The 14,294-nt window shown below is 42.6% G+C and overlaps 1 protein-coding gene across 1 annotated transcript in view; it reads right to left on the reverse strand.

Annotated features, from left to right (window-relative positions):
- pde1ca (phosphodiesterase 1C, calmodulin-dependent a) overlaps positions 1-14,294 on the reverse strand; it is a 74,954-nt gene that overhangs the window by 19,248 nt on the left and 41,412 nt on the right. The window lies entirely within an intron of this gene.

Raw genomic sequence — 14,294 nt, forward strand, 5'->3', positions numbered from 1 at the left:
TAGAGTGAATGCTGTATCACACCAGCAGGCTTGGAGAGTAAAGGATTACATGTAACATGTAATGTATTTTAATCTGGATACAAAAGAAAGTAACTGTACTCCATTACAGTCACAGATAAAAAAACATGTAATCAGATTACAGATACATTTAGGAAAAAATGGGGATTATTAGTGAGATTACAAGTTTAAAATAAAGAATGATATACTGGCATGCATAGTGCACACACAGCTGCCAATTCTACTGAAAGAATGCTTCACTGGGTGGACATTTTTGCCTTTTTTTTATCTTTAATCAATCAATCAATAAAAATTGTGCACAACAAGAAAGGAACAGCTAGACAAATGAATACACCTAACAACAAACATCAAACACTAAGAGTTGCAACGATTAATCCAATCAATCAATCAATCAATCAATCAATCAATCAATCAACTGTTAAATTAATTTTAACTTAACCTGAAGTTAAGTCAGTAACTAATTAAGTCATTTTTAAACAAAGAAAAATATCAAAATTCTCTGATTTCAGCTTTTTAAATGTGAATATTTTCTGGTTTCTTCACTCCTCTCTGACAGTAAACTGACTATCTTTGAGTTGTGGCCAAAACAAATTGAATAAACATTACATTAGGCTAAACAATCACACCATATTTCACACTGAGGTAATCTAACTGGAAAGTAATCAAGTTACATTACTTTAATATTGTTATAAATGTGTGTTACTGACATTTTTAAACAGGTAATTAATTACTATACTGGAATAAATGTTTTTAAGTCTCAAATCTGCACACCAGTATAACACTTTACTAAGACCACACTCCATTTTTGTCCATTTCTCTCCAATCAAACAACTGACCGTCCATTTTTTGCCAATCAAAAGACACCTCCTCTCCATTTCTTACCAATCCAAACACTGCTTTGGCCAATCAGAGTCCCAGTTCAGTGTGCTTTTGCTAAGTCGGAGCTGGCAGAAAAAATTCTCCTCACTGGCACCTGTCACTGTAAGTTAATTCAAAGTTTTTCATATTTCTCATGTTGTATATCACAAGCAAATCTTGTGTTTTTAAGTTAAATGTGGATTTAACTCAAATTTGCCCGCAATCTTGTGTCTCATATATTAAACTTGTCAAACGTGCATTTAATTTCTTATTTATTTGCCCAAGATCGTGGCATATACTTCACTTTCCTAGCTAAGAACATGAGGATTTCCTGTCAGCTCTTTATGTACAGCTACTGTATACAGTAAAACAGTCAGTAGCTACTGGCACATCTCACGTATTTAACTTGTCAAATGTTGATTTAACTAATGTATCTATTTTCCTGCAATCTTGCTTGGAGGTTCACTTTGCTGGCTAAGAACATAAAGATGACTTCTGGGTCAAGTGGCAAGCAGGAAGGACAAGTCATGCTCTCTACACCTTAAACAAACAAACAATTTGATGCATTATAACAAATAACGTGAAGTACCCTACTTTGGAAAATAATATGTGTGGGTGAGCTTAGAGAAAGACAACATGTATGAGTAAAGTGACTACTAGACAACAGCAGTGACAAAAAGACTGCAATATGACTGCAGCCATGGAACTTGCTGAAGTGAAGACACTGTTGAACTTTAAACTCAAAGTTGAAATCAGAAATGAAGTCAGTCCGTGATGAGATGAAGCATGGATTTGAGTGACTGGAAGAGAAAGTGATGACGCTGAATGAAATGGTTAAAAATCCTGACAGCAGACTTGAAGGCACTGAATTTCGGAGAAGCACAGCAGAGGACCGGAGCGCTGTTGCAGAGAGATTGTTATCATTCATTCTGCAAAGTAATCAGTATCTACAAGACCATGTCAAGACCTGGAAAATAGAGAGAGACGCATCAACTTGAGAATATATAGAGTGAGAGAGGAAACTGAGAGCGTAGACATGCTCAAATTTATTGACCCATTTATCAAAGGACTTTTAAATCTGCATCCTTCACCCGATCTGGGGACAGAAAGAGCCCACAGGTCACTCCAGAAGAAACCGATGAACCTGACCGACCCCCCCCCCCAGATCAATTGTGAAATTTTCGAGCTTTCAAACTAAAGAAAGTGTCCTACATGGAGCACTGAGAAAGAAGAAAATCGAGTTCAGAGAGAAGCAGATCTTTTTTGATCATGACCACTCCACTGCATTGCAGAACAGAAAGAAAGAATATATTGAGATTAAAAAAACAACTGAGACAGAAGGAAATTCGGTTCCAGTCACTCTATCCAAGCAAGCTGAAAGTTTTCCTTGAGACTGGAGTGGTGGTGTTTAACTCAGCCTGGGAAGCTGCAGATGGCCTATGTGGATATGGAATAAACTGTAGGGTGTCTGAAACAGAACTGGTCCGAAAAGAACTGCATGGACTGGGTCGATCAGCTCTGTGGGACATAAGGTCCATGAACAAACTGAAGCGTCCAATTATTAAGGACATTGCAGCTCTATTTGGGAGGGAAAAAGCCTAAACTGGGATCCTCTACAAACTGACAGTCTGGTACTGATTTGACTCTGAAAAGGACATCATTAGAAGTAGTAATAGAAGAAGGTTTGGTAATTTTATCCAATATTTTTGTTTTATTAGCACATTACTAGATGTAGAAATAAGGGCACACATTGAAGATTAAATGGAATTTCACAAGTGCTCTCTCTTGGTCATGAGGATCCTTGCATCTATTTTGTTTGTATTGTTTGGTGGTGATCTTAATGCTATTGTCATTTCCCCTCAAATTACAAGAGAAAAAAAAGGTTTGAAAAGAGGTTTGGAACACTTAACTATATGTAAACACTCCATCAAGCTGCTCTTAGGACCTGGCAGTCATTATTAAAGACGGTGTTTACTTGCCTGTTAACACACCTGAAACACTGACTTTGTTCTGCTGCTCTGTCAGCTCTCCTCTGCTCTTTAATCGATCTTCCCGGCTTTATCTGACCAAGCTCTTCCACTGCTGTTTGCAACCCACTTCTGGACATCTCACCACCTGACCTGTCGTGGTTGGCCTTTTGCAGGCTTGGACTGCTCCTCGGTGGGTTGCCTTGGAAAGCTGGCTAGCTCCCTGCTCGCTGCGGGTGGCTGGCTAGCTAGCTCCCTGGTAGCCACTGTTGCAGCCATCAAGCTGCATGAAAGTTGCCAACTGCTGGCGCTACCAGCTACCTGGCTGCCTTCTCCGCCTGCAAGCCTTCTCCTCTCACTAACAAATTCTCAAGCTGCCCATCTTCATCATCCAGTCCTCCTCACATGCCATGCTCTGGATTACCCTGTTGTCTTGGACACTCTGGTCAGCTAGCCCATGGCTGCCGGCCAGCTTCTCCAGGCTCTACACTCATTCCCGACCAGCATGGCACTGAAGTACTCCACCTCCTTGAACTTCTACGATGACCCAGATACATCCACAGAGGCTCTGGTCGCAAGTTTGTTTACTTTCAGTCAGGTCACTCCATCCCCACTCTCTGGTCAACTGAGCACCCTGCTACTCATTGTCTATGTCATCACAACACTACACATGTACGTGCTCATTGTCTGCAAGCCCTGGAAAAAGCTCCTCAGTCAACTCATGCCATGCAAAGCAATATGAAGCTCACTCTGTTCAATACCCGGTCCCTCAATAATAAAAGCCACATTCTAAATGAATTCATTCTTGATAACAAAGTGGACTTCCTCTGACTCACTGAAACACAGGCAGGAAATCAAAACCTGTCCCATCTCCATTTAACCTGCTCCTTCATTTGAACATCTTGGTACTTAAACTCTCTGGTCACACACAGTTAGTTATGGCAATCGTCTACCACCCCCCAAACCTCACCCATCATTCCTCTCTGACTTTTCCGACTTTCTGGCCCAGCTCTGTTCTTCCTCTCCCTCAATCCTCCTCCTTGGCGACTTCAATATCCACATTAACTCCTCAGACTCCACTACAACCACCGACTTCATTGAAATACACAACTGCTTTAATTTCATTCAACATGTCAATTTTCCCACTCATAACCGTGGTCACATTCTGGACCTTGTTTGCTCCACTGGACTCACCTTGTATCATCTCTCTGGCTCCGACCTCACCATCTCTGACCACTTAGCCATTACCATGACCATTGACATTCCCACCCCACCGCCAAAGCAAAAACGCACGATCACCTTCTGTAATCTCAATTCTGTTTCCCGTACCTTCCTCTCATCCTCCCTCTCTGAAAAAATATCCACATCTCACTTCATTGACCTCCACAGCCCTTCAGACTTCACAGACTACTACAATCTCACTCTCTCCTCATGCCTCGACCAGCTTGCACCCCTCAAAACCAAAACAGTCTCCTTCAACCACTCTGCCCCCGGTACACCCCCGAACTCCGTGTGATGAAAACTCGTGCCCGGCAACTCGACAGACCCTGCAATAAAAAAGGTTTCACAGTTCATCTCGAACCTTTCAAGGACCATCTGCAGCGATACAAAGATGCCCTTTCCTCTGCCCGAACCACCTGCTATTCTCAACTGATTCACTCTGGCTCTGGAAACCCAAAAGCACTTTTCTCCACAATCAACAAACTCCTCAACCCTCTGGACAACAGTTCTCAGTCATTTACAGCCGACAAATGCACCTCCTTCCTCTCATTCTTCCAAACCAAAATAGACGACATCTACAGCAACTTAACCACCACTGCGGTTCACCTGCTCCCCCTTATCCTGCCAACCATTGTCTCAGTTCTCTCCAGTCTCCCCTACAGAGCTCTTCAAGCTCATTACTGGAATGAAACCTGCCACCTGCACCATGGACCCCATCCCCTCATGTCTTGTCAAGGCCTGTTTTCCTGCTCTTTCCCCACTAATCACCACAACAATAAACTCCTCCCTGTCTACTGGTGTTGTCCCACCATCTCTCAAAATTGCTGCTGTCACCCCGATTTAAAAAAAAAAAACTGGACTTAACCCTGACATCCCCAATAACTTTAGGCCAATCTCCAACCTACCCTTCCTGTCAAAAGTACTGGAACATGCTGTTGCCTCTCAACTGAAAAGCCACCTCTCTGCCAATAACATGTATGAAAAATTTCAATCCAGATTCCAATCAAACCACAGTACTGAAACTGCTCTCCTTAAAATTACTAACGACCTCCTTCTCTCCTCTGATGCCGGAAACCTCAACATCCTCATCCTCCTCGACCTCAGCGCTGCCTTCGACACCATCAACCACTCCATCCTTCTCACCTGACTTGAAACAGTCTACAACACCACTGGCACTGCCCTAAACTGGTTTAAGTCATCTCTCTGGCAGACTTCAATTCATCTCCATCAACAACTGCAAATCCCCCACTGCTCCCCTCCCCCAAGGTGTCCCCCAAGGTTCAGTTCTCAGCCCCTTCCTCTTCATTCTGTATCTGTTCCCCATTGGTCACATTATCTGCCGCCATGGTCTCCAGTTCCACTGCTTTGCTGGTAATATCCAGCTCCTCATCTCCACCAAGACAATCTCCACTGCCACCCACTCTACTCTGTCTAACTGCATCACTGAAATAAAATCCTGGTTTCAAATCAATTTCCTCAAACTAAACTGGGACAAATCCGAAATAATCATCATTGGTCCAAAAGCACTCACCAAATCCACCCATAACTTCACTCTCAACATTGACGGCTCCTCAGTACCAACCTCCCCTCACATCCGTAATCTTGGCGTCATTTTTGATCAAACCCTCTCCTTCAACCAGCACATCAAACAAATCACCAAAACAGCTTTCTTTCACCTCAAGAACATCGCCCGTCTCTGTCCATCCCTCTCCTCCACAACTGCAGAAACCCTGATCCATGCCTTCATCACTTCCCGTCTGGACGACTGCAACAGTCTCCTCTATGGCTCACCATCAAAAACTCTCAATAAGCTCCAGTACATCCAGAACTCTGCTGCCCGACTACTCACCCATACCCGCACCTGTGAATTAGAGATACCCATACCCGCACCTAGAGAATTAATTTCAAAATCCTCCTAATCACATACAAAGTCCTAAATATCCTGGCCCCACCCTAACTGTCTGAACTCCTTCACCGACACACTCCGCTCTGGTGATGCTAACCTCCTGTCCCCACCCATCCGGACTAAGCACAAATCCTGGGGGGACAGGGCCTTCTCCATCGCTCTGGAACTCACTCCCCAAAGCCATCCGAGACTCGCCCTCTCTCCCCATATTCAAAAAATCGTTCAAGACTCACCTGTTCAACACTACTTTCAATCACTGACAGTTTCATCTCCTCATCCTTTGCTTGTTTGTTTTTCTTTTTGTTGTTTGCTATATTATTGTATGTTGTTTCTTCCTTTCTCTTTTCTTTTTTTGTCAAGCGTCTGAGTATTTTGAAAAGCGCTATATAAGTATAATGAATTATTATTATTATTATTAGATATGTTCATGTAGTAAGGAAGATAGATGGAGACTATATTACACTATTAAACATATACAACCCTCCTAAGGAAGGTCCAGGTACAATTGAGAACATTTTTGATGTAGTAACTGAGCAAAGTAAAGGGATACTTGTAGTAGGAAGAGATTTTAATTTATTAATGAGTGAAAAAATGGATTCACAAAGTAGTACAAAACACAAGGCCCAAAAACAAGCACTCTTCATGAGGAAATTTTCTAAAGATATTAGAAGAGTGGATGTATGGCGGACCTTAAACCCATATCAAGAAGACTACACATATTTTTCATCAATTACAGGCAATTATTCAGGACTTATTTCTTTATGCTTGCAAGAGATCTATCTTTGGTCAATAGCATTAAAATCAGCCAAATTTATCTATCAGACCATGCTCCCTTACAAATGATGCTAAAGGGCAGTAAAGAGAAAGGGGCAAATATCTGAATATTTAATAACCCTCCTGATAGAAAATGACTTCAAAATAAAATTAAAAGGATTACACAGTTAATCCAGTAATACTATGGGAAGAGGCAAAGGTTGTTTTAAGGGGGGAAATAATAGCCTATGCCTCTTTTAGGAAAAAACAGAAAGAAAATGCAAGAAAGTCACTTGAGAGGAAAATTAAGAACTTAGAAAAAGTTCACAAATCTTTTGGAGGAGCCTCTGTATTTAAGCACCCTAAAGAGGCAAAGGCAGCAATAAATGAGTACTTAAATATGGAAGTAGAAAAATAACTCTCTATTGTGCGACAAAGAACATACGATGGAGGACCGAAATCAGCTAAGGTATAAACCTAAAAAATAGCAAAAGAAGGCATCAGTTACACAACTAAGGGAAAAACATTCAAAGGTAATAATAAAGGGCTGAAAGGAGATAGCAAATCAATTTGCACAGTTCTACCAGGATCTCGATGATGCTGACCAAAACCATGTTGACAAAGACAAGCTAATGCAATTTTTCCAAAAATTAGACCTACCCATCATCACAGAAGAACAGAACATCACTCTTACAAAGGCAATAACTGAGGAGGAGATTTATGAACATATTAAAAACCTTAAATTACATAAGTCACCTGGAAATGATGGATATACCAACAAGTTTTACACGGAATTCCAGTTTGACCTTGTTCCACTTCTATGTCAAGCATTCAATTGGGCATTGGACAATGAAACATGGGCAGTGACATGGAATTCAGCAATTATAACAGTTTTACATCAGCCAGGTAAATATCAAACTACTAACTACAGACTATAAGCTTCTACCATCAATATTAGCTACCAGATTAAGAAAAATTTTACCACAGCTGATAAATCCAGATCAAACTGGGTTTATTGCTTGGAGACAGCTTGTTGATAATGTAAGACGAACATTAAACATTTTGGAGGAAGCTCAGAAACAGAATCTCCCTGTGGCTATGATTACCTTGGACACTGAGAAGGCCTTTGATAAGGTCTTTTGGACTTATGTATTTGAGAATTTAACAAACTTTGGCTTTCATTCCACTTTTATAAAATGGTTGAAAATAATGTCAGCCAAATGCTAGAATTAAAGTTAATGGGGTAATGCCCCACATGTTTAAAATTTTTAAAGGTACCAGACAGGGGGACCCATTATCTCCATTGATTTTTACATGATGTATTGAACATGGATGGATGGAACAAAAAAAAAGGTATAAAAATAGCAGGAGAAAATCATAAACTTTCAGTGTATGCAGATGATATAATAATTTATTTATCCAAGCCTGAACAGTCAATTGAAGAACTAATGAAGGTAATTGAAGAATTCAGAGCTATTTCAGGGTGTACACTGAATGTCACTAAATCAGAAGTAACGGTTATGGGTTGTACGATTTGTGATTAAATCAAGCACAGATATGTACTTCATTGGGATGTGGAAAGGATTAAACATATTGCAATATGTATAACAAAGAATTCAAGTAATTTGTATACAAGAAAATTTGGAGAATTGATAAGTTAAATTAAGTATGATTTTAAACAGATGGTCTATAATTCCATTCTCCCCTGGGAAAGAGTTAAAAAAATATACAGATGAATATTTTACCAAGAGTTTTGTTCCTTTTCAAATCACTTCCAATACATATTGAATCCAATACATTCACAAAATGGGATTCTATTGCAATGAAATTCATTTGGAACAGCAGGAAACCAAGATTGAAAATGAAACTCCTAAAAGAAGTGAAGTGATCAGAATAATGGGTGAGCTACAATGACTTTTAACAGGAGAGAGAGCATGGTGTGATGCGCTGTTCATTCATAAACTTGAGTATCTGTGCTGTGAAGGTAATCTGAAGACATCAAGTCAGGCAGCAACATTCAGCTCTACCTCCTGTATTGTCTACATTTTATAGACGTTCTAGTTTTGATGAAAAATGCATTTGCAGGTATAAAATAAAACAATGATAAGCTTTCCTCAGTACACCGGTCATCATTTCAACAACCGCCATATTGTGACATGCAGACATGGTCCAGACCTCACATGTGATAATAGCCAAATAAATGTTGTCTTTTTGTCAAATGGAAACTTTTTTGTCTTACTGGTGTATTAAAATCCTGATTTTAATAATTTAATAACGCTGCGCCTGATGGATGGATGGATAGATGCATACATAAGTAAATGAATGAATAAATGAATAAAAACAGTGTTCCATTGCTAAAATAAAAAAATGTGAACACAAATAAGTGTTAACTGCTAATGTGCTAATGTGGGAGGTTGAGCGGTACCGGCTAGAGATAGTTGGGCTCACCTCCACGCATAATCTAGGCTTTGGAACCCAACTCCTTGAGAGAGGCTGGACTCTTTTCTACTTTGGAGTTGCCCATGGTGAGAGGCAGCGGGCTGGTGTGGGCTTGCTTATAGCCCCCCAGCTCAGCTGCCATGTGTTGGAGTTTTCCCTGGTGAATGAGAGGGTCATTGCCCTGTGCCTTCAGGTCGGGGATAGGTGCCTCACTGTTGTTTCGGACTATGGGCTGAGCAGCAGTGCAGAGTACCCGGCTTTCCTTGGGAGGGGTGCTGGAAAGTGCTCTGACTGGGGACTCTGTCGTTCTGCTGGGGGACTTCAACGCCCACATGGGTGGTGACAGTGTTACCTGGAGGGACGTGATTGGGAGGAATGGCCCCCCCAATCTGAACCTGAGTGGTGTTCTGTTATTGGATTTCTGTGCTAGTCACAGTTTGTCTATAACGAACACCATGCTCAAGCATAAGGGTGTCCACCAGTGCACGTGGCATGGGGACACCCTAGATTGGAGGTCAATGATGGACTTTGCAGTCATGTCAACTGACCTTCAGCCGTGTGTCTTGGACACTCAGGTGAAGAGAGGGGCTGAGCTGTCAACTGATCACCACCTGGTGAGTTGGATCCGCTGGCGGAGGAGGAAACTGGACAGACTTGGCAGGCCCAAATGTATTGTGAGGGTCTGTTGGGAACGTCTGGTGGAACTCTCTGTCAGAGGGGTCTTCAACTGTCACCTCCGGGAGAGCTTTGACCAGATCCCGGGGTAGGTTGGAGACATTGAGTCCGAATGGACCATGTTCTCCATTGTTGACGCGGCCTTTCGGAGCTGTGGCCGTAAGGTCTCAAGGAACAAGATCTTGGATACAAGCGGCTGAAATGAGGGGGGTGGGGCACTCCCTTAGAGATAGGGTGAGGAGTAGAACCGCTGCTCCTCCACATCGAGAGAAACCAGCTGAGGTGGCTCGGGCATCTGTATCGGATGCCTCCTGGGCGCCTCCCTGGGGAGGTGTTCCGGGCATGCCCCACTGGGAGGAGGCCTCGGGGAAGACCCAGGACACGCTGGGGTGACTATGTCACTCGGCTGGCCTGGGAACGCCTTGGGATCCTCCTGGAAGACCTGGAGGAAGTGTCCAGGGAGAGGACACTTGACAGAGATTCTTCTCTGGCACTCGAGGAAGGCAGACGCTTTTTCTCTCTCTCCCTCCCTGCCCTTATCTGCCCTGCTATTGCTCTCTGTCCTGTGCTGTCTCTGTCTAAACTTTCTCGGAGCCTCTCTCTCTCTCTCTCCAAAACCAAAATGATGGATCTGGTCAGCTGGTCTCTCAATGCAATCGACCAAATTTTCTCCACAATGAAGATGGGTAAAGGAGAACCCGCCTGCCCCGACGGAACGTTCGCAGCCGGTTACACGATGGACTCCTGGGAGAAGAGGAGGATCGTGTGTCTGTCGGTCCTTTCCGTGGAGGATGTTGAAGACGCATACATAATTGGATTTATGATTTCAGGCTTTCTGCTGATTGGTCTTAGCAGCTTCCTGATTTATTGCAATTAACAAGCTGCTCGCCTTGAACGAGGGAATGTGCAGGGCTGCCAGCACACAGACTCAAGCGATTTGTGAGCTCAATCGCAAACTGGATGCGTTTCCTGAGCTCCTTAGCGAGATGGGTACCAACTTGGAGAAGTTGTCGGCTCGGCTCGGCTGAATCTGGCCACCAATTCGGACATATTGAAGCAAGCCACCGGGAGACTCAGAGAGACTCAAGGGCAGACAGGAAAATTCCAGTGTCAGCCCGTCCCAAAACAAACTGTTATCTCCATTGGCTCCCACACATAACGGCCTTCTCAAGGACGCTTATCTCTCCACTCTCCTGGATGCCTTCCTTGGCCCCTCACCTTCCTTGGCCCCTCACCCCCTCCCTCCCCCATGCAGCGTAGTAGGCGAAGGTTGAGGGCAGCGCTCTGTGTAAGAGCTGCAGCCCTCCCCGGGCGACTGCACTGTGACCGCCCCCCCCCCCCTTCCCCCACACCGACATGTGCAGGTGTCCAAGTCCTGTTATAATGTCTTAACTGTTGCTTGTGCTGAGGTGTTTTTTTATTCCAAATCTCACACTGTGTCCCCCCTCAACAGGTGCATAGTTTGGGATTTGCCTTTTTTTCCCCCTCTTCCTCCCCTCCTGTTTTCATTTATTTTTCATCTAAGTAGCGGAGCGCCGGGATCAGCTGCATCGTGGTCCTCCTGTCCCTGTCCTCCCATGTCAATTATTCGTACCGTCTTTGTGTTTCTGTGTCCTCTGGGACGGGTTGTAACCAAAGGTAATTTTGTTGCACTTGTGTAATGACAAATAAAGATTTCAATTCAATTCAATTCAATTCAATCAGCATTGTGATTGCAGTAATATTTTCTAAACAAACTTCACTCATATTTGACTTCACCTGATAAACATAAAAGGACACGTGTGTTCATACTGTCAGTCATATATTCCCTCTGTGGAAACAAACTAACAGCTGCTGACTTAAACTCAGTAGGCCCTATCTTACACCCAGCACAAAGCTGTTGTGCCACCAGTGCAAGTGATTTTGCTATCTTTCACTGGTGCAAGTGCCATTTTTGCCATGTGGGTAAGATAGCAAATGCACTTGTGCTGGGTCTGTGCCGCTGTGGGCGGGAGGTCTAAACATAAAGGCAAAACGAAGGCGAGGTCGGCGCATTTGCTATCTTGTGCTCAGCGCAGTGGGGTAAAACCTGCTTGTGTTTTAGGCCAGCTAAAACTTGGTCGAAGCACAAAGTCTGTGGTCTTTCAGCACAAGATAGCACCCGGCAGGCGAAAACACACACACGTCTTCACAATCACAAAACACCTTCATTTATGATCATTCTCTTCCTCACACAGGAGTGTGGATTAGTTAAGTGTTATTTGAACATGTTTTCTATCAGCAATAAATTGTAAATATTGAAGTTATAAGCGTTTGCGTGTGTCTCGTGCTTGGCTGAGGCGCACACGTCTCCACAATCACAGAACACTTTTCATTAATGTTAAACAGTTGTGCACACGTGTATCTCGTGTAAACTCACTAATAAAGGAAAAAAATATAATTATAAGCCTAATAAATCTAAACAGACCTGCAAACTGAGCACGGCCGCGATCACAGCTGTCAGATCGTCTTTATCAGATGAGTCAGCATGACAGCTGGAGCAGCTGTAGTGTTTGTGTCTGCGTGTTTGTTATGATCCAGAAAAACAATGATTGAACAATTATGATCTATAACATATAAAATATACAAGACACTATATTTGACGAGTCCAGCCCAACCCGGAGAGAAAAAGTTATGTGTGCTTCTGTCAGAGCTGGTTGGATATATTCATGCATAATTTTGTGCACTTCAAACTTCAGAAACTCTCTGACTGTTTCGCAGTGGGTCAGAGGAGCGAGGATGGGAGGAGGAGGATTAGGTGGGAGAGGAGAAGGAGGAGCACGGACTGCCACATATCTGCTCCTCCACCTGGCTCAGGTGGACCAGGGGAACCGGGAACCTTCATGGCTAGACGGGATCTGTTCTCCTCCCCTCTCTACCGCACCATCTCTCTCCCCGCTCCTCAGCCAGCAGAGGTAATAATGATGATGATATTGATAATAATTAATTATAAAATACAACATACTTTCAACGTGCTTCAGGTTAAAATATAAGCAGTTACATATCTGCATGACATTTGCAGTTCATTTATTGTATTGGTTTTTGCAGGCGTTAATGTAAAATAAATTATTTACACATGAAGCCGTTTTGGAGACGTCCTGCTGTCTCCATATATTGCGTGCTTTCGCGCTTTCACTCCTGGAAACAGGAGATCTGTCTCCTCCCTTTGAAATTCTTTTCTCTTTGTTTCCTCCTGGTAAATCCGCAGTCATGCTGCCTCTGCTTGCGCTGCTGATGCCTCTTAAAGGTGATGAGAGCTGACTTTCTGATTGGTTTATTGCATGTTCGGCCTAAACTCATCTGTGAATTAATGAGGGCACTTTGGCACACCTGATAGGTATATCCTGCTTTGCGCTGGTGGGGGGGGGGGCAAAGGGCGGGGCAGGGCAAAATATCACTCCCGCCCCTGGCTAGTCTATATAATACATCCCATAGAAGAATGATGGAAAAAAGCAAAATCCTGTAATTCATTATAATGAATAAGTATTTCAAAATATTGAGTTAATATTTCAAAATAATGAGTATCTAAAAATAATCACTGAGGAGATTATACTTGGGTTAGCACTGCCACCTCACAGTGAGAAGGTCCTGAGTTCTAATCCCCTGGGGCAGGGCCTTTCTGTGCAGAGTTTGCATGTTCTCCTTGTGTCTGCGTGGGTTTTTTCTGGCTTCCTCCCACAGGTTAATTGGTGACTCTAGTAGGTGTGAGTGTGAGTGTGAGTGGTCGTCTGTCTCTATGTGTCAGCCCTGCGATGAACTGGTGACTTGTTCAGGATGAACCCCGCCTCTTGCCCAATGTCAGCTGGGATAGGCTCCAGCAGCCCGCGACCCTTCGGGAATAGGCGGTTATAGAAAATGGATGGATGGATGGAGATTATACTTATATACTAGTCATTACTAAATCATTATTTTGAGATGCTAAATTATTTTGAGATAATAAATCATTGTTTTGAGATAACTTATTATTTAAGATACTGCTTTTGAGACAAATTGTTAATAGCTAATCCTATAAATTATCTTCACCATCCAAAACATATGAATGTTGTGGATGGACTTGGGTTTGTCATGTTATTATTTGAGCATATTTTCTATGTCAAATGCAGTGCCAATACCTGACATTGTTTTTTTGTTAATATATTTTATTTAATAAAGTTACATTTGAATTACATTTTAAACACTTGAAAAATATCCCTTTAAGGTAAATTATGAACAAATAAAAAATGTGCGATTAATTTGCAAGTAATCCCAATTAACTACAGACAGTCATGCGATTAATTGACAGCACTAATATATATACATCACAGTATATTTATATGCAAACCTGTATATGTTTATATTAAAAATCACGCAATGACAGGTGGGAAGACCACTGTGAAAAAGTCAGTAAACACTATTTTGTATTTGAAAAGGTATGTAAACAGCATGTACCCCCCACTACA

This window comes from Lutjanus erythropterus, chromosome 21 (genome assembly GCF_056507025.1).
Source record: "Lutjanus erythropterus isolate fLutEry1 chromosome 21, fLutEry1.hap2, whole genome shotgun sequence".
Taxonomy (NCBI): Eukaryota; Metazoa; Chordata; class Actinopteri; order Lutjaniformes; family Lutjanidae; genus Lutjanus; species Lutjanus erythropterus.